An 18,345-nucleotide genomic window follows, 5' to 3' on the forward strand; every position below is an offset into this window, starting at 1 on the left:
GAAAATTGCTATTATACATAATTCCCTGGCAGACTTTACTCCCGCAACTAGTTTAACCTTAGTTGACAGTATAAAGTACTTGCAGGTTCTCGATGCTTAAGTATATACAGTGTGTAAAGCAGAGCAATGAGGCAAATATGTAATACTATTTAAAAAAAAAACTTCCTGAGTTAGTAAAAATATATTCTGAGGAGGTTTCCTTCAAAATTAGAGCCTAGAGTAACAGATGTCTCACAAGTTACAGTGTTTGTGGATGTACAAGAATTTGAAAGTTGTCCCCAAAGGTTACTAAGCCCTACTGTTTATGAAAAATGGAATCATTAGTGCATAGCCTGGGTAAGCAATAATGTCACATTCTGACATTACTACACCATCAAAGCTGCGGAGAAAAAGCAAGCTGAGCAGCAACAGCTGTATTTCCAAATGGTGAAAATGTTAAAATGTTGCAGAGATCAGCGGAAGTTATTTATATTCACCAGAAAGGTGCATTGATGAGGTGGGTTTCATTTAATTAGTATTCTATAAGAAAAAGCCCTTCAAGATTTAGAGACCGTGTGAATGAGGATCTGGACTTCCTGTTTCCTTTTTTTTCTTTGGACAAAGACTATATTTTTAGTCTGGGCCAAAAATCTTATATGTGCCTTTGGTTACATAAGTCAATCACTATGTATTAATCCACAGATCTGGAAAAACTTTCACATTGCCTGATAAATTCTGTGAAGGTAGGAATTTCTGTTTGTTTTGCTCACTTTTATGACCTTCTGCCTGTAATTGTGCCTGCAACACAGTGCATGTTCAATCAATATTCATTAAATGAATAAACACATTATTTCTCTTATGCCATGTTTATTTAGGTCCTTACCACTTCTTGCCTGGGTTATCATAGCAGCCTTTAATCCAGTTTTCTTGGCTCTGGTCTTATCCCTATTTCTCATCTACGTTTCAGTCTAGAGCCAGCTCGAAAATGTACTTGTGATACCGTCACTCTCTACTCGCAAAGTCTTCAAAAGCTCACCATCAATTGCAGGATCAAGCTAAAGGTTTTTAAAATGGTTTATGAGGTCCTCCGTGATCTGACCCAAGCCCTCTCCAAGTGCATCTCTCAGCACTATCTGCCTCACAATTTATGTTTTAATAACCACAAATTGCCTTGTTGTTCTCTACACACACCAGAAGTTTCTTCCATTTTCTTCATGTGTTACTTCTGCTTGGAGTCTCTCAACCTCCCGTTCATCTTTAAGATTCAGCAAAGGAGTACTAATCTACCCTTCTTTTTTAGCTTCTGGCTAGATTACTTGCCAAATTCAGCATGCCTTGTACCCTAGGAATATGGCTATCCTAGAACTTTCCACACTGCTCTGTGATAGTGTATTTATGAATCTATCTCATCCCCCAAACAGTGAGCTCCTCCAGGGCAAGGACAAGTTCTCATCCATTTTTAGATTCCCAGTGCTTTGAACAATAAATGGCAGTTAGCAGACGCCCATAAATTTGTTGACTTACTTTGTAGATATAAAGGAAGAAAAAAATCTTGTGACTCTGAGGGAGCGTGCTTAACATGGAGAGAATACATATTTTTTTACATTTTGTGCAAAAGATTTTTTTGCAAAGAACCCAAGAACTTTATCCTACCTAATTAAAAAAAATCAAAACTAAAAGAAAATGGTTATATCGCTTTATCTACACAAAAAAGGAGAAACTGGCTGTAGACGGGGAAGAAGAAATGAAAGCAGCCTGGTGGAGAAAATAACCAGGAGAAGGAGGCAGAGAGAAGGCAGGTGACCTGTTCTAATCAGGATGTGAGGAGCATGATATATCTCTCTGGGGTGTGAAGTGGACTTGCTTCATAATTTAAATACTCCCTTTGTGTGAAGTGGTTCTGTGAATCTCACATAGATATCTCCTCTATTCTGGACCAGAGGGAATGTATGGTGGAAATAACCTGGGGATCTGCTCTTGATATTTCAGCCCTCTCTCTGCTTCCTCCGAGACTTTTGTTAGCTCGAATCCTTTACAGCATGTAAGTGAGCTTGCTACTTGGTAATATTTGAATTTGTGTGATCTCTGTGTTAGCTCAGCTCCTGGACATTTCTGATTGCCTACCAAATATTAATTCTCTTCTTTTTTATTTACAGAACCCCAACTTTGTACACACCCTTGTAAAGTAGTGGATACAAGTCTAGCCAATGAAATAGAAGCAGGTATCTTTGGATGGGGCTTCTAGAAAGTTGTTTTAAAAGTAGACTTGGCTGACTTGTCCCTTTAGCTTTCTCATTTTCTTGATTTCTTTTTCTGTATTTCCTTTTTCCTTTTTTTTTTTTTTAAATCATTTGCTCTTCCTGCTTGGACATGGAATGTCATATTATAAGCATGAGGGAAAGAGACACATGCTAAAAGTGTTGTGTTGTTAAAAAGGTAGAAGAGCTCGGGGTACTGTTGGGGCACTTGGGGCATTTTGGAGCCGAATGATCATTCCTACATTTCTCATTTTGTGGGGTAAAATATTACTCTTTTGCCTCAACATGGTTAAGACATTGATATTCACGAAGCAGGATCTATTCTTAACTGGTCATGAATTTCTTAATGTCATAAGAGAGAAGCTCTAGAGAAGGTGACTTTTAAGTGTTGGAGAATACTTTAACTGTCGTTTGGTTGGGAAAAGTGAGGCCAGAATTTCATATTGATGGATTACGGCTGCAACAGTGAAAATAAAATTACTTTCTGTCATAAATAATAAGATAAATACTAGGAGTTTGGGAGTGAGAAGAAGATGTATGGGGAGACTAGAGAATGAGAAAAAAGGGGGGTTATGGGAAAAGGCCGGTGCAAAGAAGTTCTTAAGGCAACCTGATAGCAATACTAGACTATGAGGGTGAGGGCACCTCCCATCCTATCCGCCCCTCCCCCCCAAAAAAAGAAAAATTCCCTGTAGAGAGTAATGAAGAGGGGCTTCAGAAACAGAAATGGCTAATATTAAATTTTGCATTGTTGCTTTTTTTCTATGCTTACGTTCTTTTCTGTTAACAATTTCAGCAAAATTCTCTGTTCTCCTGGGAATAACTAAAAAGAAGTCAAAAGTCTAGCCTAGTTGAGCTGTGCAAGAGGTGAGTAGGTTCCATGGGATGTAAATCATTACAAGAGAGCAACTGAACTCTCAGGTAAAGCAGGAAACCAGAGAGAGGGGCATATAGGTGCAATGCAATTCCTTAATAATCCTCTAAGGAAAAGTTGGGGCTCTTCAGCCCTCCAGTCAGTATTTGAAGGAAGGCTTGTTGAAAAAGTAAAGGAGGAAGTTATGACTCTAAAATGTTGGAGGCCTTGGGAACATGCAGGTGGTTAATACTTGGGTTTCATAGAAGGAAAGTGACATACTTTCCCTTGAGCTTTTCCAGGATGCACTAATCTTCAGAACAGATGCTTCCATTTAGGCAAGTGAGCACCATGGGAAAGGATTTTTTTTTGTAACTTTCACAAAATGTTTCTGAAGCTGCTAAATTGAAAATCTGTCCTGTGTTATTTTGCTGAACTCAAGGGAGCATGTTTTGTAGAAGAGCTAATCCATTGTTTCCCCAGGAGAGTAGTGCTGACATTATAGAAAAGGTGAGTAACACCACTCTTGGGTATGTTCACTCATTTGTGTTAGCCTCTGAAGTATAATGTCAAGAAAACTTACAGATTATTTTTAAAAGACAATTGTAATGTTTATCTTATTATATTTGGATGGAGGGCCCTTTTTTCCCCAATGAAGAGTCCTGACTAAAGAGTCACATTAGGATCAGTATCATTACTGCTATTATATCTCATATGCATCCTAATTTCCATATTTCTGCATAATATCCACTTATGCAAACTAATTTATTAAAATTCCAAAATAATTTAGCTCTCTATGTTTGGGACTACTGTGGTACAACCTTTTGTTGTTTTCTTTTCAATTTCTGTGTATTTGAGATTCAATTTCTGTGTATTTCAGATTGGGTCCAGTGAAGAAATAAAATGTTCTCTTAAGAATTTCAAACATAGACAGGGTGCCTGGGTGGCTCAGTCAGTTAAGCGTCCAACTTGGCTCATGTCATAATCTTACCGTTCATGAGTTTGAGCCCTGCATCAGTCTCTGTGCTGACAGCTCAGAGCCTTTAGCCTGCTTCGGATTCTGTGTCTCTTCTCTCTACCCCTCCCACACTCACACTCTCTCTCTCCCTCTCAAAAATAAAGAAACATTTAAAAAAAGAGTTTCAAGCATAGACAAATGCAGGAAATTAGAGCTTATGAAATTATTTGGATGGACTGGAGGAGTGAAGTTCAGAGGGTTTCTGTTGGATATTTGGCATTTTAGGCACCCATATAAATTTAAATATGGGTGGTGTTAGATGATATTATGGGTAATTAAGTTTTTAGGTATGATGATGGTCTATATGTAAGAGAAGAATGTTGAAGGCTTCAGAATGATGTGTTAGGTCTACAATTTACTTTCAAGTGTTTTTGCAAAATCATACATACATGCACACACACATACACACACACACACACACACACACAGAAGGCAAATGTAGTAAGAAGGTAAATGGGTGTGCTTTGTACTGTTCTTTCAAACTTTGTGAAGATCTGAAACTTCTAACAATAAAAGTTGGAAAAAGGAAAAAAAAATTGTCATTCATTAAGCCACCTTGTTAACAGAACGGGTGCTATTAGTGCCAGTGTATGAATGCTCAGGATGGCTTCTTCATAGACCAGTCCCCCTGGCTGTCACAAGGGAACTGGGGCAGCAGCCTCTAGGGAAGGGTGGTTCACAACATCATAACTTATCAGGCAAGGCACTCAACATGTTAGTACCGATCAAACTTGAGATATATATTAATAAGAACCATATTTCATTGAATTTAAGAAGTGAAGTAATATTAAATGCATCATAATTTTTATATAACCAAGAAATAACAAAATTATTAATATTGTATAAAGCTTTCTGATGGTAATTTAAGGATGGATTCCAATATAAGAGATGTTAAGATATAAAAACAAGCCCGAGTCCTAGAATCAATAAAGTAAAATATTCTCCAAGGAAGTGGGTAATTATGTCAGAGAATTAGTGTAATTCCATCTTGATCTAGTCGTTATCCTGGTTATTGCACCTCTGAGCAAAAAAATATTAAGGATTTTAATGATTCATCCATAAGGTCTCCTGCCAGTGGCACACATATGGTTGGAACTATTAGTCATAGAAGTATTGGAGCAACCTGGTAGAGAAAGATTGTGTAGAAGAAAGAGGAGATTTTGACTACTGTCTTATATTTGGATCCTGTGCCATTGGGCCACTAATGTCAATTTCAGGATATAGGTAAGAGTTTCTTTTCTAGGTCATAATAAATAATGCAGGTAAGAAATAATAAAAACAAAATAACATTAACTACAGCCAAAAACTGCACAGAGTAAAATCTCCCCCCCCCACCCCCGCCCAAATAACACCTGATTCCTGGCATCACTAAGTCTTAATTGTAGATCATATTATTGTTTAAGATATGCACTGCCTCTCTCCATGGGAAAATTATACATCCTTTCTCTGTTTGGCTCAAGAATGGCTATGTGACTTGCATTGGCCATTGAAATGGTTGGGAATGCCATGTGTCACTTTGTGCATAGGTTTTAAAAGTAAGGTCATAGTCAGCCATATTCTCTCTCTTCCATTGCCCTGAGACCCAAAGAGGGGCAGTTCTGTAATTCTGGATCTTGCAGGAAAGGCAAGGGAGAGGGGCAGAGTTGCTGCAAAACAATTGTGGGCATGCAACATTAACAAGAAATAGACCTTATTTTAAAAAAATCTTTGAGTTTTTGGAATTGTCAATGCAGCATAACAGTGTTAGGCTATTACTTTGACTAAGAAAAATTTGATATCAGAGAAATAATAAATGCACACAGTCACATAACAATGATAATGGCTAATAGAGTCCCAAAGAAATGTATTACAGATTAGAATTGCTAGAACTAAGTACTTTTGACAAAAGTATATCTGCAAAATTGGTCATTTTTTTCCATTTCAGGGCAGCTGAGTTATTAAGATAGCCATAAAATAATGCTGATTCACCATATATTTGGGTTTGATTGATAAAACAGATAATCATCATTAAAAAGCCATATCATAGAAACCAATATTAGTGTTGAGGTGGTGAAATAATAAAAACCAACATTTATTTAGCATTTGTTTATATGCCATACACTGTTCCATGCTCTTCACATGCATAAACTCATCTACTCTCAGGGTAATCCTATAAGTTAGGTATTTTATTAATGAGGAAATAGAAGTCCTAAGAGCTTAAATAGTGAGTCCACTGTCACATATTTAGTAATGCCAGAACTAGAATTAAAATTGGTGGAGCCTCTCTTCTGTCAAGCATACTTAGCCCCTGTGAGGTGGTTTAATTGCAAGTAATGTGTAACATGGGGCATGTAACTTATAACATGGAGATTTTGCAGTTGTGACCAGGTCGGTTATGGTAGAAATGTAATTTTTAGGAACAGCAAAAAAGATTAAAAAAAATAGTAGTTCATAGGAAACAGTATTACTTGGGGATGATTACCTTTTTCTTCCTTTCCGTAACCAATTGAAATATACACTAAAAGGTCCTGATGTCATTTTTGAACTATCTGACTTCTGGATGTTGTTCCTTAATAAACATATCACAGCTTAAGTGGAGATGTTTCATTATATAGATCCAAATAGCTCTGAAATTGGGTCCAATATGACCTGCCCATTTGAACAGCATATACCTTTATTCAAAGATCAACAATGGAATAAATGTCAGACACTGAATACATGTTAGATCCTTAGCATGGTTGATTTGACATTCATTTTAAATTGGTGCTTGTTTTGTCTTTTTAAGCTATTTTAATTCATTTCTGGTCTGTCAAGTCTTTGGCTTTGGATTTATACCATCCTGCCAAGAAGCCCACCCAGTTCAAGTCTTAATTTCAGTCACTCTGAGGATGACTTTCCACTCCTATGGGTGCCCAGTTACTCTTTAGATTTTTGCAACAGTCCAGGCTGGTTTTAAAGGAGAAAGCAGGCCTTTTCTGGTTCAGAACTAAAGATTCTTTGTGTATATGTCAATCTCTTTTGCTCTTGCACTAGCTGAACTTTGTTCATTGGCACTTACTCTCCATACTTTTGAAATTAACCAACCTCCTTCTTCCCTTGCTCCCTCCTTTCCTCCTCCTTCTCTTTTTGTCCCTCCCAACTTTTTTAAAATCTGTTGTTTTTTTTTTTTTTAACGTGGAGCCAGTGGTATGCTGGTACATATTTAACAGCTGGATTTCTTTCTTGCTTTCTTTTATTTCTTTTTTTCTTTTTTAACAACTGGCTTTCTGGAAGAAAGAGATGAAAACTCCGATTCGTACTGTGTGCTCTGCCAATTTCTGGGTATAAATACTCTCATCATGGCCAATTTTAAATTTCTAACATAATGTAATTAATCATGGAGTTGGGAAGAGGTGTGTCCAGTTGGCTTTCCTGAGGTGGTAGGAACTAGCACCGGGCAATCCAGATTTCTTCATTTTCATGATGGTATTTTTACTGGCAGAATTTCTTACATGTATTCAAATAAATAAACTAAAACATCCACTTCAAAGAATCAATGAACACCCAGAGGCTTCACTTTCTCAATCCATAAAATGTAAGCAAAAGACTATATGTAATTTATAATTTTTGATTGAAAACTTTAAAATGTTTGAGTAGGCAAATAAATTCATAAAGTTCAGAAATAAAAATAATATTAAAAAAATATAAATTGAGTAAAATACTTAAATGTAACTTTTTGAGCATTAAAAAGAGCCACATATTTTTTAGTTAAGGCAGACTATCCTAATTTTACCTAGAAAATTTGGTAAAAATTTATCCTGTCTTCTCCAATAAAGTGGGAATGGCAGACTGATGCTTTCTAATTTTATATGAGCTCGCAAGGATTCCTGGACATCTTATAATCTCTTTCTTATGACCATCCAGTTCATTCACTGTAAAAGCCCTTCTAAAAGTTTTCTGTTTGTCTCAACTCCTATTCAGCAGTATTATTTCAATCCTTTGTTTTTCCCAATTCTTTGAGAAAAATTACTTATAGTAAATCCAAGATCATATATATCTTATTCCAAAATTAAAAAGGCTGACCAACTTTATGTTAAACCCCTTCAGAATGAGATTGTAAAATAACTTTCAACCTTTCTCCCCTAGACATGGCCAATCTAGGCCATCTCCTACCCTTCTTGCCCCATGCTTAATTTGTGCTGTTTGTTTTTTTTTCTTTTGGAATAGCTTCTATTCCCCATTTCTCTAATGCCTTCTGGTTGAAGTCCTCCTGAAAGCCAGATTGCCATTTCTACATCAATCTTGTTATTGGGAAATTAAAAAAGAAAAAACACCAAAGTTATCCATGTTCTTACCTTTTACATAATTGTATAAGGATATATTATTTAATATTAATGATTTGTAAAAATTAATTGTATTGTTCTCAGCAGGGAAGAACCCACTCACTAGGAAGTATTCTTTCAACTTCCAAAACTCTTTACCTTATAAGAGTAGTTCTGGTTGCTTTCAAGAGCCATTTCCATATTAAAATTCACTTATAGACAGGAACAGATAAATTATTCATTAATGGTAATATTCTGAGAAGGGATAAACTTTCTAAATTAAAAGCAAGTTTCACTATGGAATTGTTATATCAGCATTAACTCTGGCATAGATAGATTAAGTTAGGCTTAATGCCCATTTCCTGAAATATTGATTAGTACATCAAGGAAAATTCCATTAGGGCATTATAAAGTTGTTAATAAACTCATTTGGTCTGCACTTTTCTCTTCAGGAAGGAATGGATATACTAAAGCTCAGGTTTTCCCCCTCATTTTGTCAAATTTTCAGTCAATTTTCGCAGAGTGTCACTTTAAAGATATTCCCAATGTGGGAGATTTACTTTAATGGGTTTCTGAGTAGAGTAGGATCAATGGAAGACTCCGCTGCCTGTACAGTTTTCTTCTCTAGCTAAAAGCCATATTTGGTTTTTATAACAGAATTGCCTATGAGCAATGTCATTAAGATACCCCTCAGTGGAAGTAACCACCTTTAATAAGAGTTTAATGCAATTAAATTTTATTATTATTGTAGAAATCTTATGATTTGTTTTTGTTTTCAGATTTTAAAAGCATCACAATATTGTATCCAGAAGAAACTACGTAGGCACTCTAGTTCAATTTTCTCCTCAGTGTTGGGTAGGTTTTTACCACTTCTAATAGATGGCTCTCAATTTTGTGTTCCAACTTGGCCACTAATGAAGGGCAGTTTACTTCCTGAAGTGATCTCTTTCTTTGAAATTTTTAGCTACTTGAATGTGTTATGTATTTGAAACAATGCCATATAAACTCTTCTTTTTCTCGGTGACTGCCCTTCAAATGTCTGAGTGCCATTTTGTCTTTTTTTTTTTTCTTTCTTTTTTTCACTTCTCATTTCCAGACCTTAATCATCCTGGTCTAATTACTTTGGATGCCTGTTTGTGGAAGTGAGACTCAAGGCCAGCTGTAACATTCTAGATGTCACCTGGTCAATAGGGAGACAATGACACTATTATCTCCCTTGATCATGATCCTATGTCACATAGTAGTTGAATTAAAGAATAATACAGTCAATGGTTCTATTTTTTAGTAGTTATGTGGCTACTTACTGAATTTTAGTTCAACTAAACTTCATGGAGAAATTTTTATATTACTGGTGTCCATATTGTGGATCATTGGAACAAGAATTCAGGAATTAACCAAATCCTTCTATTCATCCTTAAATTTATGTAAATTTTGATTCTGCCATATTCTTTCTAAATATGTCATCTTTCAATTTAATATGTATATTTTGTAAATACATACCAACACTGTTGATAAAATATTTGTCCTATAGATTTTAATTTATTTTATTTGAACTTATTTTGAATTTATTTAAACTGACTTGTTTGGATCTTTTTTAAAACCTTACTTCCTTCACTTGAGGTCTATCTCCGTGTTCTGTGGAAGCAGAAGACTGAGGTGGTTAAGAGTACAGGCTCTTTGTTGATCAGCCTTGGTTTGAAGTCTGGTTTTAGTAATAATAAGCTGTCTGATATTTGGCAAGCTACTTAACATCTCTGTGACTGTTTTTTCATGAAAAAATGGGAATAAGAGCTGTACCTGGCTCAGAGAATTCTTATGAAGATCAAGTGAGATAATATATGTAAATGACTTATAGTACTTTCTGGCACTCCATCCATTGTACTCTTTTTTAAAAAAATTACTTATTATAATTCAAGTATAATTAACAGGTAGTATTATATTAGTTTTATTAATTCTTCTTAATGGCAGAAGATGTGAAATGAACAATATTGTTTTCCTTCTATTATCTCTAGATCATTTTTCCCAACCAGCAAGTCCACTTTATCCCTTTTTTCCTTCTTTTTTTTGAACACAGATTTAAAAAACTTAATTATGTACGTGTGTTATGGAACATTGGTAGTCCTCAAGATAGCACAAGATGTTTTGCTGCTGGTTAATTTACTCTCAACTTATAGGAAACATATCCTAAACTAATGTGTTGAATTCTTTAATTTGAATTTTTCTTCTATCTTAAAATTTTTCAGTACCTTAAACTTTTTCTGGGACTTTAAAGGAATGAGGATAAGGCAGGAAAACAAAGTGTGCATGAAAATGTTCATGGTAGCATTATTTAAAATAAAAATAAAACAACTTAAGTGTTCAAAAATAGGAAAATATTTAAGTGATAACTGTTATGTAGCCATTTAAATTATTATACATTATTAATTTATATTAATAGTGGAATAGTTTACATTAATGTGGAAGAATGTATCATAAGGAGAAAGAGGAAAATGGGTTACAAATTTGTCTTTACACAATAATTACACCTATGAAAAGTAAACAAATTAACTCAAAATTATGCATAGAAAAAATATAAAGAAAGTAACTCTAAGATGTAAATATAGGTTTTCTTTAGTTACAGGGACTATTAATCATAATAATGAGTATTAGAGATAGTATGCCAAATAAGTACCAAAAGAATAATCATCAATAACTAATAGCCACATATTTTGTTCTGGGAGAACAATCTGTGGTAATATGTATGCTACAATATAACACTATTTTATGCCAGTCAAGGTTTTTTTGTTTTTTTTTTGGTATGTAGGATAGAATTAAATGTAATCATATTTCATTTGTTCTGCAAAAAGACACAGTATTCCATAGAGAGTTCCATGGCTTCGAGGTACTGTGCCTAGTAAGAACAATTTGATAGGCATGGGGGTGCTTGTTTCATAAGGACTATAGCAATTTAGAACATCTTTGGTTAGCCAGGTAATGTGGAGGGATCAGGAAGCTTTTATCTTCCCACACTGGAAAGAGTGGAATTTCACTCCTGTTATTGAAGATTATCTGGTATATTAACGTCATAATCACTTACATTTTATTGAGAACTTATTATGTTCCAGACATAGTGATTACAAAAGTTGTAACAACTTTAACCTTTGCAATGATGCTCTGAGGGGAGCACTATCATTTTTTCCCCCGTTTTACAGCTGACGAAATGGAGGCATAGAGAAGTTAAATAAAGTGCTCGAGTTTCCAAGCACGGAGTGTTTGAGTTGGCTGAGAATCCAACCCTGGCACTATGTTGTACTGACTTTCCCATGATACTGCACTGCCTAAAATCAGAATAATTTTGAAAATAGCAACCTTTTTTTTGTTTGTTTCCTTCATTCCTTACCTTATGAAAACATTATTTGTGGTAGTCAAAAATTTAAGTAAATTTTATCATTTTATCAAGAGAGAGGCCTCTGTAAAGATATAGATGTTTCTGAGTTTTTCCAGGAAATAATGATAACAGAATGATTTGCAAGAAGGAGTTTATATTAATAAACTCAGCAATCTTTAGTATATACTCTATTTTCTTTTGTGTAGATACATGAATCTATATTAACTCACAGTTGTAAAATGATAGGTTAAATACTAGTCCCTAGCTTTTTAAACTTTGTCCTTTCTTGATTGCAAGGTAATTCACTAAAACATTCCATGTAGAACCTATGTTAGGTTTGTGTGTAGTGTGATGAACAGCAAAATGCTTCTAACCTCAAGGAACTTACAGTCATACATATAAACATGTGGATTTGATCTACATTCATATAACAATGGAGCAGGATCCTGTATTAAAACACAATGACAAATAAGGCACAGTTTCTGGTCTCAAGGAATCGAAAATAATTAGAATACAATATGATGATTAACAGTGGATGATATATAAAGTATCAGGTACAACTGGGAAAGGATTGGGAAGGCTTCAGAGAGGAGATGATACTAGAATTGTCTTAAAGACAAGTAGGAGTCTATCATGTGGACAAATTGGAAATACCATATGAGAAAGACAAATCAGCAGGAGCAGAGGTGTAGTTATATAGGAGAACTTGGGGATGTTACAGGAATGTGAGTGGTTTAAATGTGACTAGACTATAAGAGTATCTATATATTTTAATCATTTTATTTTAATCATGATAAGTGTACTCTCTAATCCCTATACTATTCCCTCATCCCTGCCCCCCCGCCCCCCCAATGTAGGAACCATCAGTTTTGTTCTCTATAGTTAGGTGTGTGTTCTTGGCTTCTCTCTTTTCTTTGCTTATTTGTTTTGTTTCTTAAATTCCACATATGAGTGAGATCCTATGATATTTGTCTTTCTCTGACTGACTTATTTTGCTTAGCATTATACTCTCTAGCTCCATCCATGTTGTTGCAAATGGAAAAACTTCATTCTTTTTTAGACTGTAAGAATATTTTGAAGAAGAAATAGATAATAAGACTGAAATGAAAGGGAAAGCTCATATTGTGCCTGACTCTCATTTATCTTCTCATAATAACATATCGTTCCCTAACTATATGTAGGTGTATATATAAAAGACACAGAATGTCTTCTTCATGTTATGGTGATAGTTTTACCCTAAATTATTTTTTTAAATTTGTGCCTTGAAGAAGAATCAGCTTATGTATAGGAACACGTAATTTCAATTTGGTCTTTCAAAGATTTGAGTGATTTGAGAAAAAAACCCATAAACCATTTATGATTCATAATTCATAATTCATTCATAAGTGTTATGCTATGTGTATAAGAAAAATAGGAAAATTATCTAGAACTTTTGAGATTTATATTTATTTTATGAAAGAAGAATAAAATTCTGTGTCCTGAGAACATTCTGATCAGCTAGAGAGATTTTACTACAACTTTAAACAGCCACAATAATTAAATATTTTGCTTAGTTCCCATTTGTTATTTTGGTTTTCTTTCCAATCATCTCTGGCCTTGCTTTCTACATTATTAAAATCACTTGCATCTGTTATGATCTTGAGCCATGATTCTTTTTATAGCTGACATTTTAAATTTATTTGTAATCTCATTTGCTGTTTTACTCGCATTTTGCTTTTCTTATTATCAAATGGCCTATTTCTTATTTGCAAGTCTATAGCTTCCTTTCTACTAAGATCTAGTTTGCATTTTTTATGGGCCTAAAACAAACAGAGAAACTACTGAAAATAAAAGAAAATATTCAAAGGCGACTTGAGTTCAGCTGCTCAGTACTTTTTGAGTTACTATCTTTTCAACCCCAGGAAACTTTCTAGGTTAAAAGTTGGCTTTGTGAACAAGTGAGGATGGTTTTGCTGATCTTTCATTCTCAAAAGAAACTTCTCCATAGTACAGCCACCTATTAGAATGAGGTTTTGAATACTGTAGATGATGAAGTATTTTATCTTTTTTGGAACTTCTTTCTGCCTCTGAAATATTTTAAGGATGGCAGTAGGCATTTAGTAAATGTTGGGTAATGGCCACATGCAAATATTTTTCCGTTATTTACCTACTAAATTTCTCTGTGGTATTTCAAACTCCCCACAAATTGAAGAAACCTACCCTAAATTGGATCTTTCTTCTACCTAAAGCATAACTAGACCCTTTCAAGTTGCTTCTAATTCACTCTAGGACATTTGCAGGGATATTGTCAGGTGAATTTTCTTCTTCCATTCATATTTTTATCACTTTCTATATGGTGGTGGATTAAAGGTAATACCAAGAAAAACAAGACATGATTCCACCCTCCAGGAACTTGAAATTGACTAGAACCTTTAAAAAAAGATGGAACTCAATAATATAAATTACGTCTCAAAATTTAGGTTGGGAATTAAGTCAGGGAAAGATCAGTTTTTTTAAAAATAGTATTTTTAGGTATATATTGTCTGAGTGACGTCTTTCTATGCAAAGGAAATGAAAAAATAATGAAATTGAGAAAGCATAGGGATTCTTTAGAGGGACAGAGAATTTGGCTAGAACATTTAATTAACTGAGAATATTGTAGATGATAAAGCTGGAAGGATAGTTTGGGGTCATATTATGCGGGATTTAGGAAGCCAGGCTTAGAGGTTTAATATGCTAGGACAAACAAAGGAATTGGAACAGAATAGCACGGACAAACAGATGTATTAAGAATTTAGCAGTGCTCACTTTGGCAGCACATATACTAAAACTGGAACAATACAGAGAAGATTAGCAAAGCCCCTGTGCAAGGATGATACCCAAATTTGTGAAGCATTATGTACTTTTCAGCATAAGAAACATAGTCAATGATTGTAATAGTGTTGTATGGTGTCAGATGTTAGCTACATTTGTGGTGATCATAGCATAATGAATAGAGTTGAATCACTATGTTGTACACCTGAAATTAATGTAGCACTGTGTGCCAACTACACTCAAAAAGATTTAAAAAAGAGAAAATTTTGCAGCAGTGTGTCAGCAAGCTGGGGTCAGAGAGACTCTTGAATTGGAGGGCCAGCCAGAAGGTGTTCACGTAGGTAGGAACTGATGAGGCTCTGAGTCAGAATAATGGAAATGTGTTCTGAAGACAGTGGTTAATGGGGCTATCTACAGGATTGGCCATGTTTTGTCTGGGTGACACAGTGAAAGAAGAGCCAAGAATGAATTGAAGATTTTTTTAACGTATGTATGACAAGAGAACAGTGAGTTTGTTAAATAGGAGTGAGGAGGAGGAGGAGATTTTGAAAAGATAGGATGATAATTTTAGTTTGTATATATCAAAGTAGAGAATTCCAGCAGGTTTTGGACATGGATTTAGAAACTATATGTATAAATAGTTGAAAGCATAGGAAATTACAAGATCTTTCAGGGATAGAAAGTAAATAAGAAAAAAAAAAGCTTCAAGAAGAAAAAAATAGGTATGTATTCTTGGAATTGAAATACATTGTGGTAAGAACTACCATAAAGCAAAAGAAAGTGCCATAGACATCTATCAGAGTCTTTTAGAGTTAGGAAAAGCTTCCCAAGGAAGGGAAGTTTAAGTTGGTATCTGAAACATGATTAGGGGTTGTCAGAATGAGATCTGGTGAAAGAATGCTTTGTAGATTCAGGCCAAAGAGGCTCCCTGACTTATAATTATCTTTTAGAAGGTCTTATAAACCCTGATTTTGCTTAATTAAAAACTGTATATCCAAATTGTCTTGCTAAGGCCTTTAAATTTATCTGGATTTTCTGGGTAATAAGCAGAGAGTTTAGTTAATAATTCCTACTATATTAGCTATAAGCCAAAATTTGGACCTATGTTTTATAGCCTTAAATCCTGTCTTCTAAAAACCTTTTCTTGAAATATATGCTGTATCTGAAAATTTCCTCCATGTCTATTCAACTTTTCTCCTATTTAATGTTTGCCATGCTCTTTGAAAATTTTCTTTGTATTTTTTCCTAACATATTAAGGTGCATATCTGCCTTCATTTTTATAAGCTTTTGTAGCATCACTGGAAACTTGTATATTCTGAAAATTAGCAAAGGATTTAAAATTATTTTATAATTCTATGAACAGTTATAAACACAGTTTAGGGTTTTTGTAAGGGTAATAATAATACCAATACCGGTAATACCAAGGTATTAATGAATGTTAACTATATTCCAGGACTGCAATGTTCAATATAGTAGTCACTAGTCACATGTGGCTACTGAGTACTTGAAGTGGGGCTTAAATTGAGATGTACTCTAAGTATAAAATATGCATTAGATATAAAAGATACTGCATTTCTATTGGACAGCATTGTTCTAGGGTATGCTAATAGACGCTTTTAACTTTTTTTTTTTTCAACCTTTTTTTTTTTTTTTTTTTTAATTTTTGGGACAGAGAGAGACAGAGCATGAACGGGGGAGGGGCAGAGAGAGAGGGAGACACAGAATCGGAAACAGGCTCCAGGCTCCGAGCCATCAGCCCAGAGCCTGATGCGGGGCTCGAACTCACAGACCGCGAGATCGTGACCTGGCTGAAGTCGGACGCTTAACCGACTGCGCCACCCAGGCGCCCCATTTAACTTTTTTTAAATTTTTTTTTACATTTATTTATTTTTGAGAGAGACAGAGCGTGAGCAGGGGAGGGGCAGAGAGAGAGGGAGACACAGAATCAGAAGCAGGCTCCAGGCTCCCAGCTGACAGCACAGGGCCCGACGTGGGGCTCGAACCCACGAACTGTGAGATCATGACTTGAGCCAAAGTCAGACGCTTAACCGACTGAGCCACCCAGGCGCCCCTTTAACTGTTTTTTTTAAGCTCCACAAACTACCCTTATGGGGAGCAAATATTATTATTATTCCCATGTTATATATGAGAAAACAGGTCCCATTACAGCTAATCAGTAGTGGAGAAGCCATCTATCCACTCTAGCTTAAACCGAAGACTGGTTAGCAAACAGAAGATAGTAGTTGTTAGGCTAGAGGCACGCATTTGAGAATTTGCTTCTGTCTTTGCTTTGATAGTAAGTTTTCCATTTCATATATGACACCTGAAGTTGGCTTCATTGTCACTGTCAGTTTTAAAGGCACAGAACCTTTCACATAGGTGTGCACTATCCAAGTGTATTATGTATACAAAAATGTGTAGTATACACTGCATTGTGCAATGTACATCAAATTAGGTTCAAATACAAGGTTGGGTTCAAACAACTTACTTAGACCTGGAAGTTGTTGCAGAGACTAAATGGAAGGGCCTCTTTTAAATTCTGCCCCAGCTGTATGTTTTATTGTTATAATCTAGTTTTTGTGTGTAGACTAGGGTATTGTTAATATCTTTGTGATCCATTGGGATAAAACTTGGTACCAATTGGATTTCTAGCCTCTTCCAGTTTCTAACTGGAGTTTAGAGTTCTTCAATGCCCAATAGATCCCTAGGTGGTGCTTCTTTGTAATGAATTATAGAAAGCTCCTTTGGGTCTAACTTTGATAGTGGTTCTGCCCCTGCATGGAGATGAGTCTCAGAGAAATCACACTTTAATTTTTTATGAAGCCACTTCTTTAATTTCTTCTTTAGTTAAATGTTATTATGTTGTAGCTGTCCCCTAAGATGGAAGAATTTGAAGAATACTCTCTAAAGAATTCTGATTCTTTTCTGTTCATTCACCCTCAAACTCCTAATAATAGCCACTCTTGTATCCAGAGCCTGAGAGACTGTGCCTTCTTTTCACATGCCCCACATTTACTTCTTGAGTTTCAAGAATACCCTGATATTTGGTGAATTGTAAATCTACTCATGTTTTATTAATATAACTGTATGCAGTTGTACATTGTGTACTGGCACTGTACTATATCCCTGGTGGTCAGAATGAACCAGTTTTTAATATTTCAGACTCAGTAGGAGGTGTTTTGCAACTTCTCTTGGGGAGCATTGTTCTATTGATGTCAGTTCCATCCTAAGGCACATTTATTTTAAATGTTAGTATTATAACACAAAAGAGACAGTGATGCTTTGTTAAAATTTTATTTGAAGTATCTTAGGAAGTATTAAAAAATATTTCCCATCGTTTTTTCTTGGGATACTCCTATTTCCTCAGGTAACCATGCAGTGTTATAATTACCCTCTTGATAATTATCACGTTTTAGCAACTGTTTGTAATATTTTTAGAATACTTTATGTAATAACCATTTATAGTAGCATTTTATGCAAGGTACTGTTTTACATGCATTAGAAAATATTAATTCGTCAATCCTATGATTAAAAATGTAAATATGGGGGCGCCTGGGTGGCGCAGTCGGTTAAACGTCCGACTTCAGCCAGGTCACGATCTCGCGGTCCGTGAGTTCGAGCCCCGCGTCAGGCTCTGGGCTGACGGCTCAGAGCCTGGAGCCTGTTTCCGATTCTGTGTCTCCCTCTCTCTCTGCCCCTCCCCCGTTCATGCTCTGTCTCTCTCTGTCCCAAAAATAAATAAACGTTGAAAAAAAAATTAAAAAAAAATGTAAATATGTATATCCTGGTGACTTGA

The 18,345-nt window shown here is 35.2% G+C and overlaps 1 non-coding gene across 1 annotated transcript; it reads left to right on the forward strand.

Moving 5' to 3' along the window:
* The first annotated feature begins 14,534 nt into the window (after positions 1 to 14,534).
* On the forward strand, positions 14,535 to 14,641 carry LOC115519530. The gene has a single exon (XR_003970539.1). It is a non-coding gene; the product is annotated as a U6 spliceosomal RNA (small nuclear RNA).
* Positions 14,642 to 18,345: the final 3,704 nt, after the last annotated feature.

Source organism: Lynx canadensis, chromosome B4 (assembly GCF_007474595.2).
Source record: "Lynx canadensis isolate LIC74 chromosome B4, mLynCan4.pri.v2, whole genome shotgun sequence".
NCBI lineage: Eukaryota > Metazoa > Chordata > Mammalia > Carnivora > Felidae > Lynx > Lynx canadensis.